We start from the raw sequence: 13,420 nt of genomic DNA on the forward strand, positions 1-13,420 counted from the left end.
AGCAAGCAGTGATAGTGCCCATGAAGGGGACCTTGTTGGGCCCGCCCCTTTCACGGTTATCGCTTCTCGGCCTTTTGGCTAAGATCAAGTGTAGTATCTGTTCTTATCAGTTTAATATCTGATACGTCCCCTATCTGGGGACCATATATTAAATGGATTTTTGAGAACGGGGGCCGATTTCGAAGCTTGCTTCCGTCGCCCTATGCATTGACCCCGATATGGCAGTATCTTCGGGTACAGTGCACCACCCCCTTACAGGGTTAAAAAGAAAGATTCCTACTTTCATTGCTACCTGCTTGCTGGCTAGCCAGCTAGCCAGCCCTGTGGGCCTTGCTGCTGCTGCTGCTGCAGCCAAAAAACAAAAGGTTGGTGCTGCTGCTGCTTCTGCTTCTGCTTGTGTCTGGCCGCTGTTGGAGCGTCCAGGCACAGGACTTCTGCTGCTGCTGACTAAATGGCCTCCTTAATTGGATCATTTGAGTAGCCAGCACACCTGTGCAGGTAGGGCATGACATGATAGGCAGCTGCCTTGATAGCGGGTGGGTGCTGAATGTTCCTAATTGACAAAATAAGATTAATGCTTATGAAGAAATATAAAATCTCATCCCTTCCCCAATATCGCGCCACACCCTACCCCTTAATTCCCTGGTTGAACTTGATGGACATATGTCTTTTTTCGACCGTACTAACTATGTAACTATGTAACATAACATGGGGGGGGGGGGGGTCTCCTGGCTGTTCACACAGGTGTGTCATTGCTGTACATTGACCATGCATTGCTTCTGTGGTATTGCAAAGGCAAAGACAAATGCTTCCAGCCATCCATTGCACTAATGGATTGGTCATCAGCTGGCTGTCTATGTCCCGCATCAATATAGACCAAAGTACAGAGGGTTAGGCTATGCTATTGTGCACCTACCTGATGCATCAGAAGGTGCGAGGCCCTTGCTAAATTCTGTGCACAGACTTTGAGATCTATGCTTTAGACTGTATCTAAACCTGCTCCAACATGGACTGACATTCTGGCCTACTTTCAGCCGATGCGACTTGTCTGTCGCTGAACAGTCGCTTTTTATGTATTCAGCACCTATGTATAATGTTGTAAAAATGCTCTAGAAGCTAAAGTCGCAGAAATGTCACACATATTTGGCCTGCAACTTTCTGTGCGACAAATTCAGACAGGAAAAATCAGTATAAATCCTTAGAAAATTATCCCCCAGTGTCTCCATCTGCTGGCGGTATTGAATAAGCATTGCTGCACTGATGGGGTATGCATTAGACGAAAAAAAAGAAGAAAAAGAAGAATAATACGCCCAGAAAAGAGGCGAAAAGGAGAAAAACGTAAAAAAACGTGAAAAAAAAGTAAGAGGAAGAGAAGGGAAAAAAAGGTGGAAATGGGTTTAAAAGTGATTTCGGCGGAGAAATATATATATATATATATATATATATATATATATATATATATATACGCGCACACACACACATATATATAAACGTATTCTCCGTTGAGATATTGCAGCCGCTGCTGTGTCCAGGCCCAGGAGCCTTAGCACTGTGCTGTGATGTCACTCAATACCACTGACATCACTAGGTGTAAACAACATCTCTCCTTTGCTGTGTATGTGACTATGGAGCTGTTTGGTGATGTCGTCTATTATGGCCTTCATAGAAGCAACAGGAGATTGTTGCATCCATCTAGAACCCTCAGAACTACAGTGCTATGATGTCACTCACTTCCACAGGCCTTGCAGAGTGTAAACAACAACAACCCAGCTTTGTTGTGTATGTAACCATAGGGATTTGTGATGTCACCTAGAACCTTCACAGCAGCGACAGCTTTATGAGGAGCATCAGCACTGCTCTGCCTGAGCAGAACCATCACCGCCATAGGTTGTCAAATAACCCGGGTTTAACCCACACAGGTAAGTCCAATGGGGTGCAGGCATGTCCTCTATGCTTACAGCTTCCCGTGGGTGTTGGTTTGATACCGTTTGGGGACAGCCAAGGAGGCATCTGCAGGCAACAAAGGTAGGTGTGTGCTTGTGTGTGTGTTTCCTATGCAGATCCTAAGCCCAGTGTCACATGCAAGTAGGAGGAGTAAGAAGGGTTCCTGGCAAATCCGGGTTATGGATTGCATTTAAAAAGGCCCCGTGGGAGTGCAATGGGCCCCTGTCTTGCTGCTTAGCAATAATGGTATGGGTTTAGGTTCTGCTGTGTGTACTGGTGGTTGACTGCCCCCCAGCCCAGAGTGTGCATGGAAAATTGTCTGGCAGCCTCCCTGACAGCAAGCAGTGATAGTGCCCATGAAGGGGACCTTGTTGGGCCCGCCCCTTTCACGGTTATCGCTTCTCGGCCTTTTGGCTAAGATCAAGTGTAGTATCTGTTCTTATCAGTTTAATATCTGATACGTCCCCTATCTGGGGACCATATATTAAATGGATTTTTGAGAACGGGGGCCGATTTCGAAGCTTGCTTCCGTCGCCCTATGCATTGACCCGATATGGCAGTATCTTCGGGTACAGTGCACCACCCCCTTACAGGGTTAAAAAGAAAGATTCCTACTTTCATTGCTACCTGCTTGCTGGCTAGCCAGCTAGCCAGCCCTGTGGGCCTTGCTGCTGCTGCTGCTGCTGCAGCCAAAAAACAAAAGGTGGTGCTGCTGCTGCTTCTGCTTCTGCTTGTGTCTGGCCGCTGTTGGAGCGTCCAGGCACAGGACTTCTGCTGCTGCTGACTAAATGGCCTCCTTAATTGGATCATTTGAGTAGCCAGCACACCTGTGCAGGTAGGGCATGACATGATAGGCAGCTGCCTTGATAGCGGGTGGGTGCTGAATGTTCCTAATTGACAAAATAAGATTAATGCTTATGAAGAAATATAAAATCTCATCCCTTCCCCAATATCGCGCCACACCCCTACCCCTTAATTCCCTGGTTGAACTTGATGGACATATGTCTTTTTTCGACCGTACTAACTATGTAACTATGTAACATAACATGGGGGGGGGGGGTCTCCTGGCTGTTCACACAGGTGTGTCATTGCTGTACATTGACCATGCATTGCTTCTGTGGTATTGCAAAGGCAAAGACAAATGCTTCCAGCCATCCATTGCACTAATGGATTGGTCATCAGCTGGCTGTCTATGTCCCGCATCAATATAGACCAAAGTACAGAGGGTTAGGCTATGCTATTGTGCACCTACCTGATGCATCAGAAGGTGCGAGGCCCTTGCTAAATTCTGTGCACAGACTTTGAGATCTATGCTTTAGACTGTATCTAAACCTGCTCCAACATGGACTGACATTCTGGCCTACTTTCAGCCGATGCGACTTGTCTGTCGCTGAACAGTCGCTTTTTATGTATTCAGCACCTATGTATAATGTTGTAAAAATGCTCTAGAAGCTAAAGTCGCAGAAATGTCACACATATTTGGCCTGCAACTTTCTGTGCGACAAATTCAGACAGGAAAAATCAGTATAAATCCTTAGAAAATTATCCCCCAGTGTCTCCATCTGCTGGCGGTATTGAATAAGCATTGCTGCACTGATGGGGTATGCATTAGACGAAAAAAAAGAAGAAAAAGAAGAATAATACGCCCAGAAAAGAGGCGAAAAGGAGAAAAACGTAAAAAAACGTGAAAAAAAAGTAAGAGGAAGAGAAGGGAAAAAAAGGTGGAAATGGGTTTAAAAGTGATTTCGGCGGAGAAATATATATATATATATATATATATATATATATATATATATATATACGCGCACACACACACATATATATAAACGTATTCTCCGTTAAGATATTGCAGCCGCTGCTGTGTCCAGGCCCAGGAGCCTTAGCACTGTGCTGTGATGTCACTCAATACCACTGACATCACTAGGTGTAAACAACATCTCTCCTTTGCTGTGTATGTGACTATGGAGCTGTTTGGTGATGTCGTCTATTATGGCCTTCATAGAAGCAACAGGAGATTGTTGCATCCATCTAGAACCCTCAGAACTACAGTGCTATGATGTCACTCACTTCCACAGGCCTTGCAGAGTGTAAACAACAACAACCCAGCTTTGTTGTGTATGTAACCATAGGGATTTGTGATGTCACCTAGAACCTTCACAGCAGCGACAGCTTTATGAGGAGCATCAGCACTGCTCTGCCTGAGCAGAACCATCACCGCCATAGGTTGTCAAATAACCCGGGTTTAACCCACACAGGTAAGTCCAATGGGGTGCAGGCATGTCCTCTATGCTTACAGCTTCCCGTGGGTGTTGGTTTGATACCGTTTGGGGACAGCCAAGGAGGCATCTGCAGGCAACAAAGGTAGGTGTGTGCTTGTGTGTGTGTTTCCTATGCAGATCCTAAGCCCAGTGTCACATGCAAGTAGGAGGAGTAAGAAGGGTTCCTGGCAAATCCGGGTTATGGATTGCATTTAAAAAGGCCCCGTGGGAGTGCAATGGGCCCCTGTCTTGCTGCTTAGCAATAATGGTATGGGTTTAGGTTCTGCTGTGTGTACTGGTGGTTGACTGCCCCCCAGCCCAGAGTGTGCATGGAAAATTGTCTGGCAGCCTCCCTGACAGCAAGCAGTGATAGTGCCCATGAAGGGGACCTTGTTGGGCCCGCCCCTTTCACGGTTATCGCTTCTCGGCCTTTTGGCTAAGATCAAGTGTAGTATCTGTTCTTATCAGTTTAATATCTGATACGTCCCCTATCTGGGGACCATATATTAAATGGATTTTTGAGAACGGGGGCCGATTTCGAAGCTTGCTTCCGTCGCCCTATGCATTGACCCGATATGGCAGTATCTTCGGGTACAGTGCACCACCCCCTTACAGGGTTAAAAAGAAAGATTCCTACTTTCATTGCTACCTGCTTGCTGGCTAGCCAGCTAGCCAGCCCTGTGGGCCTTGCTGCTGCTGCTGCTGCAGCCAAAAAACAAAAGGTGGTGCTGCTGCTGCTTCTGCTTCTGCTTGTGTCTGGCCGCTGTTGGAGCGTCCAGGCACAGGACTTCTGCTGCTGCTGACTAAATGGCCTCCTTAATTGGATCATTTGAGTAGCCAGCACACCTGTGCAGGTAGGGCATGACATGATAGGCAGCTGCCTTGATAGCGGGTGGGTGCTGAATGTTCCTAATTGACAAAATAAGATTAATGCTTATGAAGAAATATAAAATCTCATCCCTTCCCCAATATCGCGCCACACCCCTACCCCTTAATTCCCTGGTTGAACTTGATGGACATATGTCTTTTTTCGACCGTACTAACTATGTAACTATGTAACATAACATGGGGGGGGGGTGTCTCCTGGCTGTTCACACAGGTGTGTCATTGCTGTACATTGACCATGCATTGCTTCTGTGGTATTGCAAAGGCAAAGACAAATGCTTCCAGCCATCCATTGCACTAATGGATTGGTCATCAGCTGGCTGTCTATGTCCCGCATCAATATAGACCAAAGTACAGAGGGTTAGGCTATGCTATTGTGCACCTACCTGATGCATCAGAAGGTGCGAGGCCCTTGCTAAATTCTGTGCACAGACTTTGAGATCTATGCTTTAGACTGTATCTAAACCTGCTCCAACATGGACTGACATTCTGGCCTACTTTCAGCCGATGCGACTTGTCTGTCGCTGAACAGTCGCTTTTTATGTATTCAGCACCTATGTATAATGTTGTAAAAATGCTCTAGAAGCTAAAGTCGCAGAAATGTCACACATATTTGGCCTGCAACTTTCTGTGCGACAAATTCAGACAGGAAAAATCAGTATAAATCCTTAGAAAATTATCCCCCAGTGTCTCCATCTGCTGGCGGTATTGAATAAGCATTGCTGCACTGATGGGGTATGCATTAGACGAAAAAAAAGAAGAAAAAGAAGAATAATACGCCCAGAAAAGAGGCGAAAAGGAGAAAAACGTAAAAAAACGTGAAAAAAAAGTAAGAGGAAGAGAAGGGAAAAAAAGGTGGAAATGGGTTTAAAAGTGATTTCGGCGGAGAAATATATATATATATATATATATATATATATATATATATATATATACGCGCACACACACACATATATATAAACGTATTCTCCGTTGAGATATTGCAGCCGCTGCTGTGTCCAGGCCCAGGAGCCTTAGCACTGTGCTGTGATGTCACTCAATACCACTGACATCACTAGGTGTAAACAACATCTCTCCTTTGCTGTGTATGTGACTATGGAGCTGTTTGGTGATGTCGTCTATTATGGCCTTCATAGAAGCAACAGGAGATTGTTGCATCCATCTAGAACCCTCAGAACTACAGTGCTATGATGTCACTCACTTCCACAGGCCTTGCAGAGTGTAAACAACAACAACCCAGCTTTGTTGTGTATGTAACCATAGGGATTTGTGATGTCACCTAGAACCTTCACAGCAGCGACAGCTTTATGAGGAGCATCAGCACTGCTCTGCCTGAGCAGAACCATCACCGCCATAGGTTGTCAAATAACCCGGGTTTAACCCACACAGGTAAGTCCAATGGGGTGCAGGCATGTCCTCTATGCTTACAGCTTCCCGTGGGTGTTGGTTTGATACCGTTTGGGGACAGCCAAGGAGGCATCTGCAGGCAACAAAGGTAGGTGTGTGCTTGTGTGTGTGTTTCCTATGCAGATCCTAAGCCCAGTGTCACATGCAAGTAGGAGGAGTAAGAAGGGTTCCTGGCAAATCCGGGTTATGGATTGCATTTAAAAAGGCCCCGTGGGAGTGCAATGGGCCCCTGTCTTGCTGCTTAGCAATAATGGTATGGGTTTAGGTTCTGCTGTGTGTACTGGTGGTTGACTGCCCCCCCAGCCCAGAGTGTGCATGGAAAATTGTCTGGCAGCCTCCCTGACAGCAAGCAGTGATAGTGCCCATGAAGGGGACCTTGTTGGGCCCGCCCCTTTCACGGTTATCGCTTCTCGGCCTTTTGGCTAAGATCAAGTGTAGTATCTGTTCTTATCAGTTTAATATCTGATACGTCCCCTATCTGGGGACCATATATTAAATGGATTTTTGAGAACGGGGGCCGATTTCGAAGCTTGCTTCCGTCGCCCTATGCATTGACCCGATATGGCAGTATCTTCGGGTACAGTGCACCACCCCCTTACAGGGTTAAAAAGAAAGATTCCTACTTTCATTGCTACCTGCTTGCTGGCTAGCCAGCTAGCCAGCCCTGTGGGCCTTGCTGCTGCTGCTGCTGCAGCCAAAAAACAAAAGGTGGTGCTGCTGCTGCTTCTGCTTCTGCTTGTGTCTGGCCGCTGTTGGAGCGTCCAGGCACAGGACTTCTGCTGCTGCTGACTAAATGGCCTCCTTAATTGGATCATTTGAGTAGCCAGCACACCTGTGCAGGTAGGGCATGACATGATAGGCAGCTGCCTTGATAGCGGGTGGGTGCTGAATGTTCCTAATTGACAAAATAAGATTAATGCTTATGAAGAAATATAAAATCTCATCCCTTCCCCAATATCGCGCCACACCCCTACCCCTTAATTCCCTGGTTGAACTTGATGGACATATGTCTTTTTTCGACCGTACTAACTATGTAACTATGTAACATAACATGGGGGGGGGGGGTCTCCTGGCTGTTCACACAGGTGTGTCATTGCTGTACATTGACCATGCATTGCTTCTGTGGTATTGCAAAGGCAAAGACAAATGCTTCCAGCCATCCATTGCACTAATGGATTGGTCATCAGCTGGCTGTCTATGTCCCGCATCAATATAGACCAAAGTACAGAGGGTTAGGCTATGCTATTGTGCACCTACCTGATGCATCAGAAGGTGCGAGGCCCTTGCTAAATTCTGTGCACAGACTTTGAGATCTATGCTTTAGACTGTATCTAAACCTGCTCCAACATGGACTGACATTCTGGCCTACTTTCAGCCGATGCGACTTGTCTGTCGCTGAACAGTCGCTTTTTATGTATTCAGCACCTATGTATAATGTTGTAAAAATGCTCTAGAAGCTAAAGTCGCAGAAATGTCACACATATTTGGCCTGCAACTTTCTGTGCGACAAATTCAGACAGGAAAAATCAGTATAAATCCTTAGAAAATTATCCCCCAGTGTCTCCATCTGCTGGCGGTATTGAATAAGCATTGCTGCACTGATGGGGTATGCATTAGACGAAAAAAAAGAAGAAAAAGAAGAATAATACGCCCAGAAAAGAGGCGAAAAGGAGAAAAACGTAAAAAAACGTGAAAAAAAAGTAAGAGGAAGAGAAGGGAAAAAAAGGTGGAAATGGGTTTAAAAGTGATTTCGGCGGAGAAATATATATATATATATATATATATATATATACGCGCACACACACACATATATATAAACGTATTCTCCGTTGAGATATTGCAGCCGCTGCTGTGTCCAGGCCCAGGAGCCTTAGCACTGTGCTGTGATGTCACTCAATACCACTGACATCACTAGGTGTAAACAACATCTCTCCTTTGCTGTGTATGTGACTATGGAGCTGTTTGGTGATGTCGTCTATTATGGCCTTCATAGAAGCAACAGGAGATTGTTGCATCCATCTAGAACCCTCAGAACTACAGTGCTATGATGTCACTCACTTCCACAGGCCTTGCAGAGTGTAAACAACAACAACCCAGCTTTGTTGTGTATGTAACCATAGGGATTTGTGATGTCACCTAGAACCTTCACAGCAGCGACAGCTTTATGAGGAGCATCAGCACTGCTCTGCCTGAGCAGAACCATCACCGCCATAGGTTGTCAAATAACCCGGGTTTAACCCACACAGGTAAGTCCAATGGGGTGCAGGCATGTCCTCTATGCTTACAGCTTCCCGTGGGTGTTGGTTTGATACCGTTTGGGGACAGCCAAGGAGGCATCTGCAGGCAACAAAGGTAGGTGTGTGCTTGTGTGTGTGTTTCCTATGCAGATCCTAAGCCCAGTGTCACATGCAAGTAGGAGGAGTAAGAAGGGTTCCTGGCAAATCCGGGTTATGGATTGCATTTAAAAAGGCCCCGTGGGAGTGCAATGGGCCCCTGTCTTGCTGCTTAGCAATAATGGTATGGGTTTAGGTTCTGCTGTGTGTACTGGTGGTTGACTGCCCCCCAGCCCAGAGTGTGCATGGAAAATTGTCTGGCAGCCTCCCTGACAGCAAGCAGTGATAGTGCCCATGAAGGGGACCTTGTTGGGCCCGCCCCTTTCACGGTTATCGCTTCTCGGCCTTTTGGCTAAGATCAAGTGTAGTATCTGTTCTTATCAGTTTAATATCTGATACGTCCCCTATCTGGGGACCATATATTAAATGGATTTTTGAGAACGGGGGCCGATTTCGAAGCTTGCTTCCGTCGCCCTATGCATTGACCCGATATGGCAGTATCTTCGGGTACAGTGCGCCACCCCCTTACAGGGTTAAAAAGAAAGATTCCTACTTTCATTGCTACCTGCTTGCTGGCTAGCCAGCTAGCCAGCCCTGTGGGCCTTGCTGCTGCTGCTGCTGCTGCAGCCAAAAAACAAAAGGTGGTGCTGCTGCTGCTTCTGCTTCTGCTTGTGTCTGGCCGCTGTTGGAGCGTCCAGGCACAGGACTTCTGCTGCTGCTGACTAAATGGCCTCCTTAATTGGATCATTTGAGTAGCCAGCACACCTGTGCAGGTAGGGCATGACATGATAGGCAGCTGCCTTGATAGCGGGTGGGTGCTGAATGTTCCTAATTGACAAAATAAGATTAATGCTTATGAAGAAATATAAAATCTCATCCCTTCCCCAATATCGCGCCACACCCCTACCCCTTAATTCCCTGGTTGAACTTGATGGACATATGTCTTTTTTCGACCGTACTAACTATGTAACTATGTAACATAACATGGGGGGGGGGGGGGTCTCCTGGCTGTTCACACAGGTGTGTCATTGCTGTACATTGACCATGCATTGCTTCTGTGGTATTGCAAAGGCAAAGACAAATGCTTCCAGCCATCCATTGCACTAATGGATTGGTCATCAGCTGGCTGTCTATGTCCCGCATCAATATAGACCAAAGTACAGAGGGTTAGGCTATGCTATTGTGCACCTACCTGATGCATCAGAAGGTGCGAGGCCCTTGCTAAATTCTGTGCACAGACTTTGAGATCTATGCTTTAGACTGTATCTAAACCTGCTCCAACATGGACTGACATTCTGGCCTACTTTCAGCCGATGCGACTTGTCTGTCGCTGAACAGTCGCTTTTTATGTATTCAGCACCTATGTATAATGTTGTAAAAATGCTCTAGAAGCTAAAGTCGCAGAAATGTCACACATATTTGGCCTGCAACTTTCTGTGCGACAAATTCAGACAGGAAAAATCAGTATAAATCCTTAGAAAATTATCCCCCAGTGTCTCCATCTGCTGGCGGTATTGAATAAGCATTGCTGCACTGATGGGGTATGCATTAGACGAAAAAAAAGAAGAAAAAGAAGAATAATACGCCCAGAAAAGAGGCGAAAAGGAGAAAAACGTAAAAAAACGTGAAAAAAAAGTAAGAGGAAGAGAAGGGAAAAAAAGGTGGAAATGGGTTTAAAAGTGATTTCGGCGGAGAAATATATATATATATATATATATATATATATATATATATATATACGCGCACACACACACATATATATAAACGTATTCTCCGTTGAGATATTGCAGCCGCTGCTGTGTCCAGGCCCAGGAGCCTTAGCACTGTGCTGTGATGTCACTCAATACCACTGACATCACTAGGTGTAAACAACATCTCTCCTTTGCTGTGTATGTGACTATGGAGCTGTTTGGTGATGTCGTCTATTATGGCCTTCATAGAAGCAACAGGAGATTGTTGCATCCATCTAGAACCCTCAGAACTACAGTGCTATGATGTCACTCACTTCCACAGGCCTTGCAGAGTGTAAACAACAACAACCCAGCTTTGTTGTGTATGTAACCATAGGGATTTGTGATGTCACCTAGAACCTTCACAGCAGCGACAGCTTTATGAGGAGCATCAGCACTGCTCTGCCTGAGCAGAACCATCACCGCCATAGGTTGTCAAATAACCCGGGTTTAACCCACACAGGTAAGTCCAATGGGGTGCAGGCATGTCCTCTATGCTTACAGCTTCCCGTGGGTGTTGGTTTGATACCGTTTGGGGACAGCCAAGGAGGCATCTGCAGGCAACAAAGGTAGGTGTGTGCTTGTGTGTGTGTTTCCTATGCAGATCCTAAACCCAGTGTCACATGCAAGTAGGAGGAGTAAGAAGGGTTCCTGGCAAATCCGGGTTATGGATTGCATTTAAAAAGGCCCCGTGGGAGTGCAATGGGCCCCTGTCTTGCTGCTTAGCAATAATGGTATGGGTTTAGGTTCTGCTGTGTGTACTGGTGGTTGACTGCCCCCCAGCCCAGAGTGTGCATGGAAAATTGTCTGGCAGCCTCCCTGACAGCAAGCAGTGATAGTGCCCATGAAGGGGACCTTGTTGGGCCCGCCCCTTTCACGGTTATCGCTTCTCGGCCTTTTAGCTAAGATCAAGTGTAGTATCTGTTCTTATCAGTTTAATATCTGATACGTCCCCTATCTGGGGACCATATATTAAATGGATTTTTGAGAACGGGGGCCGATTTCGAAGCTTGCTTCCGTCGCCCTATGCATTGACCCGATATGGCAGTATCTTCGGGTACAGTGCACCACCCCCTTACAGGGTTAAAAAGAAAGATTCCTACTTTCATTGCTACCTGCTTGCTGGCTAGCCAGCTAGCCAGCCCTGTGGGCCTTGCTTCTGCTGCTGCTGCTGCAGCCAAAAAACAAAAGGTGGTGCTGCTGCTGCTTCTGCTTCTGCTTGTGTCTGGCCGCTGTTGGAGCGTCCAGGCACAGGACTTCTGCTGCTGCTGACTAAATGGCCTCCTTAATTGGATCATTTGAGTAGCCAGCACACCTGTGCAGGTAGGGCATGACATGATAGGCAGCTGCCTTGATAGCGGGTGGGTGCTAAATGTTCCTAATTGACAAAATAAGATTAATGCTTATGAAGAAATATAAAATCTCATCCCTTCCCCAATATCGCGCCACACCCCTACCCCTTAATTCCCTGGTTGAACTTGATGGACATATGTCTTTTTTCGACCGTACTAACTATGTAACTATGTAACATAACATGGGGGGGGGGTGTCTCCTGGCTGTTCACACAGGTGTGTCATTGCTGTACATTGACCATGCATTGCTTCTGTGGTATTGCAAAGGCAAAGACAAATGCTTCCAGCCATCCATTGCACTAATGGATTGGTCATCAGCTGGCTGTCTATGTCCCGCATCAATATAGACCAAAGTACAGAGGGTTAGGCTATGCTATTGTGCACCTACCTGATGCATCAGAAGGTGCGAGGCCCTTGCTAAATTCTGTGCACAGACTTTGAGATCTATGCTTTAGACTGTATCTAAACCTGCTCCAACATGGACTGACATTCTGGCCTACTTTCAGCCGATGCGACTTGTCTGTCGCTGAACAGTCGCTTTTTATGTATTCAGCACCTATGTATAATGTTGTAAAAATGCTCTAGAAGCTAAAGTCGCAGAAATGTCACACATATTTGGCCTGCAACTTTCTGTGCGACAAATTCAGACAGGAAAAATCAGTATAAATCCTTAGAAAATTATCCCCCAGTGTCTCCATCTGCTGGCGGTATTGAATAAGCATTGCTGCACTGATGGGGTATGCATTAGACGAAAAAAAAGAAGAAAAAGAAGAATAATACGCCCAGAAAAGAGGCGAAAAGGAGAAAAACGTAAAAAAACGTGAAAAAAAAGTAAGAGGAAGAGAAGGGAAAAAAAGGTGGAAATGGGTTTAAAAGTGATTTCGGCGGAGAAATATATATATATATATATATATATATATATATATATATATGCGCACACACACACATATATATAAACGTATTCTCCGTTGAGATATTGCAGCCGCTGCTGTGTCCAGGCCCAGGAGCCTTAGCACTGTGCTGTGATGTCACTCAATACCACTGACATCACTAGGTGTAAACAACATCTCTCCTTTGCTGTGTATGTGACTATGGAGCTGTTTGGTGATGTCGTCTATTATGGCCTTCATAGAAGCAACAGGAGATTGTTGCATCCATCTAGAACCCTCAGAACTACAGTGCTATGATGTCACTCACTTCCACAGGCCTTGCAGAGTGTAAACAACAACAACCCAGCTTTGTTGTGTATGTAACCATAGGGATTTGTGATGTCACCTAGAACCTTCACAGCAGCGACAGCTTTATGAGGAGCATCAGCACTGCTCTGCCTGAGCAGAACCATCACCGCCATAGGTTGTCAAATAACCCGGGTTTAACCCACACAGGTAAGTCCAATGGGGTGCAGGCATGTCCTCTATGCTTACAGCTTCCCGTGGGTGTTGGTTTGATACCGTTTGGGGACAGCCAAGGAGGCATCTGCAGGCAACAAAGGTAGGTGTGTGCTTGTGTGT

The 13,420-nt window shown here is 46.0% G+C and overlaps 6 non-coding genes across 6 annotated transcripts; all 6 read left to right on the forward strand.

Moving 5' to 3' along the window:
* Window positions 1–58: 58 nt before the first annotated feature.
* LOC130340317 (U2 spliceosomal RNA) lies at window positions 59–250 on the forward strand. Its single transcript, XR_008880465.1, has one exon. It is a non-coding gene; the product is annotated as a U2 spliceosomal RNA (small nuclear RNA).
* A 2,088-nt stretch (window positions 251–2,338) lies between these two features.
* On the forward strand, window positions 2,339–2,529 carry LOC130340373 (U2 spliceosomal RNA). The gene has a single exon (XR_008880511.1). It is a non-coding gene; the product is annotated as a U2 spliceosomal RNA (small nuclear RNA).
* A 2,089-nt stretch (window positions 2,530–4,618) lies between these two features.
* Window positions 4,619–4,809, forward strand: LOC130340289 (U2 spliceosomal RNA). The gene has a single exon (XR_008880439.1). It is a non-coding gene; the product is annotated as a U2 spliceosomal RNA (small nuclear RNA).
* A 2,087-nt stretch (window positions 4,810–6,896) lies between these two features.
* LOC130340301 (U2 spliceosomal RNA) lies at window positions 6,897–7,087 on the forward strand. The gene has a single exon (XR_008880450.1). It is a non-coding gene; the product is annotated as a U2 spliceosomal RNA (small nuclear RNA).
* A 2,072-nt stretch (window positions 7,088–9,159) lies between these two features.
* LOC130340316 (U2 spliceosomal RNA) lies at window positions 9,160–9,350 on the forward strand. The gene has a single exon (XR_008880464.1). It is a non-coding gene; the product is annotated as a U2 spliceosomal RNA (small nuclear RNA).
* A 2,089-nt stretch (window positions 9,351–11,439) lies between these two features.
* Window positions 11,440–11,630, forward strand: LOC130340318 (U2 spliceosomal RNA). The gene has a single exon (XR_008880466.1). It is a non-coding gene; the product is annotated as a U2 spliceosomal RNA (small nuclear RNA).
* The last annotated feature ends 1,790 nt before the right edge of the window (window positions 11,631–13,420 follow it).

Source organism: Hyla sarda, unplaced genomic scaffold, assembly GCF_029499605.1.
Source record: "Hyla sarda isolate aHylSar1 unplaced genomic scaffold, aHylSar1.hap1 scaffold_588, whole genome shotgun sequence".
Taxonomy (NCBI): domain Eukaryota; kingdom Metazoa; phylum Chordata; class Amphibia; order Anura; family Hylidae; genus Hyla; species Hyla sarda.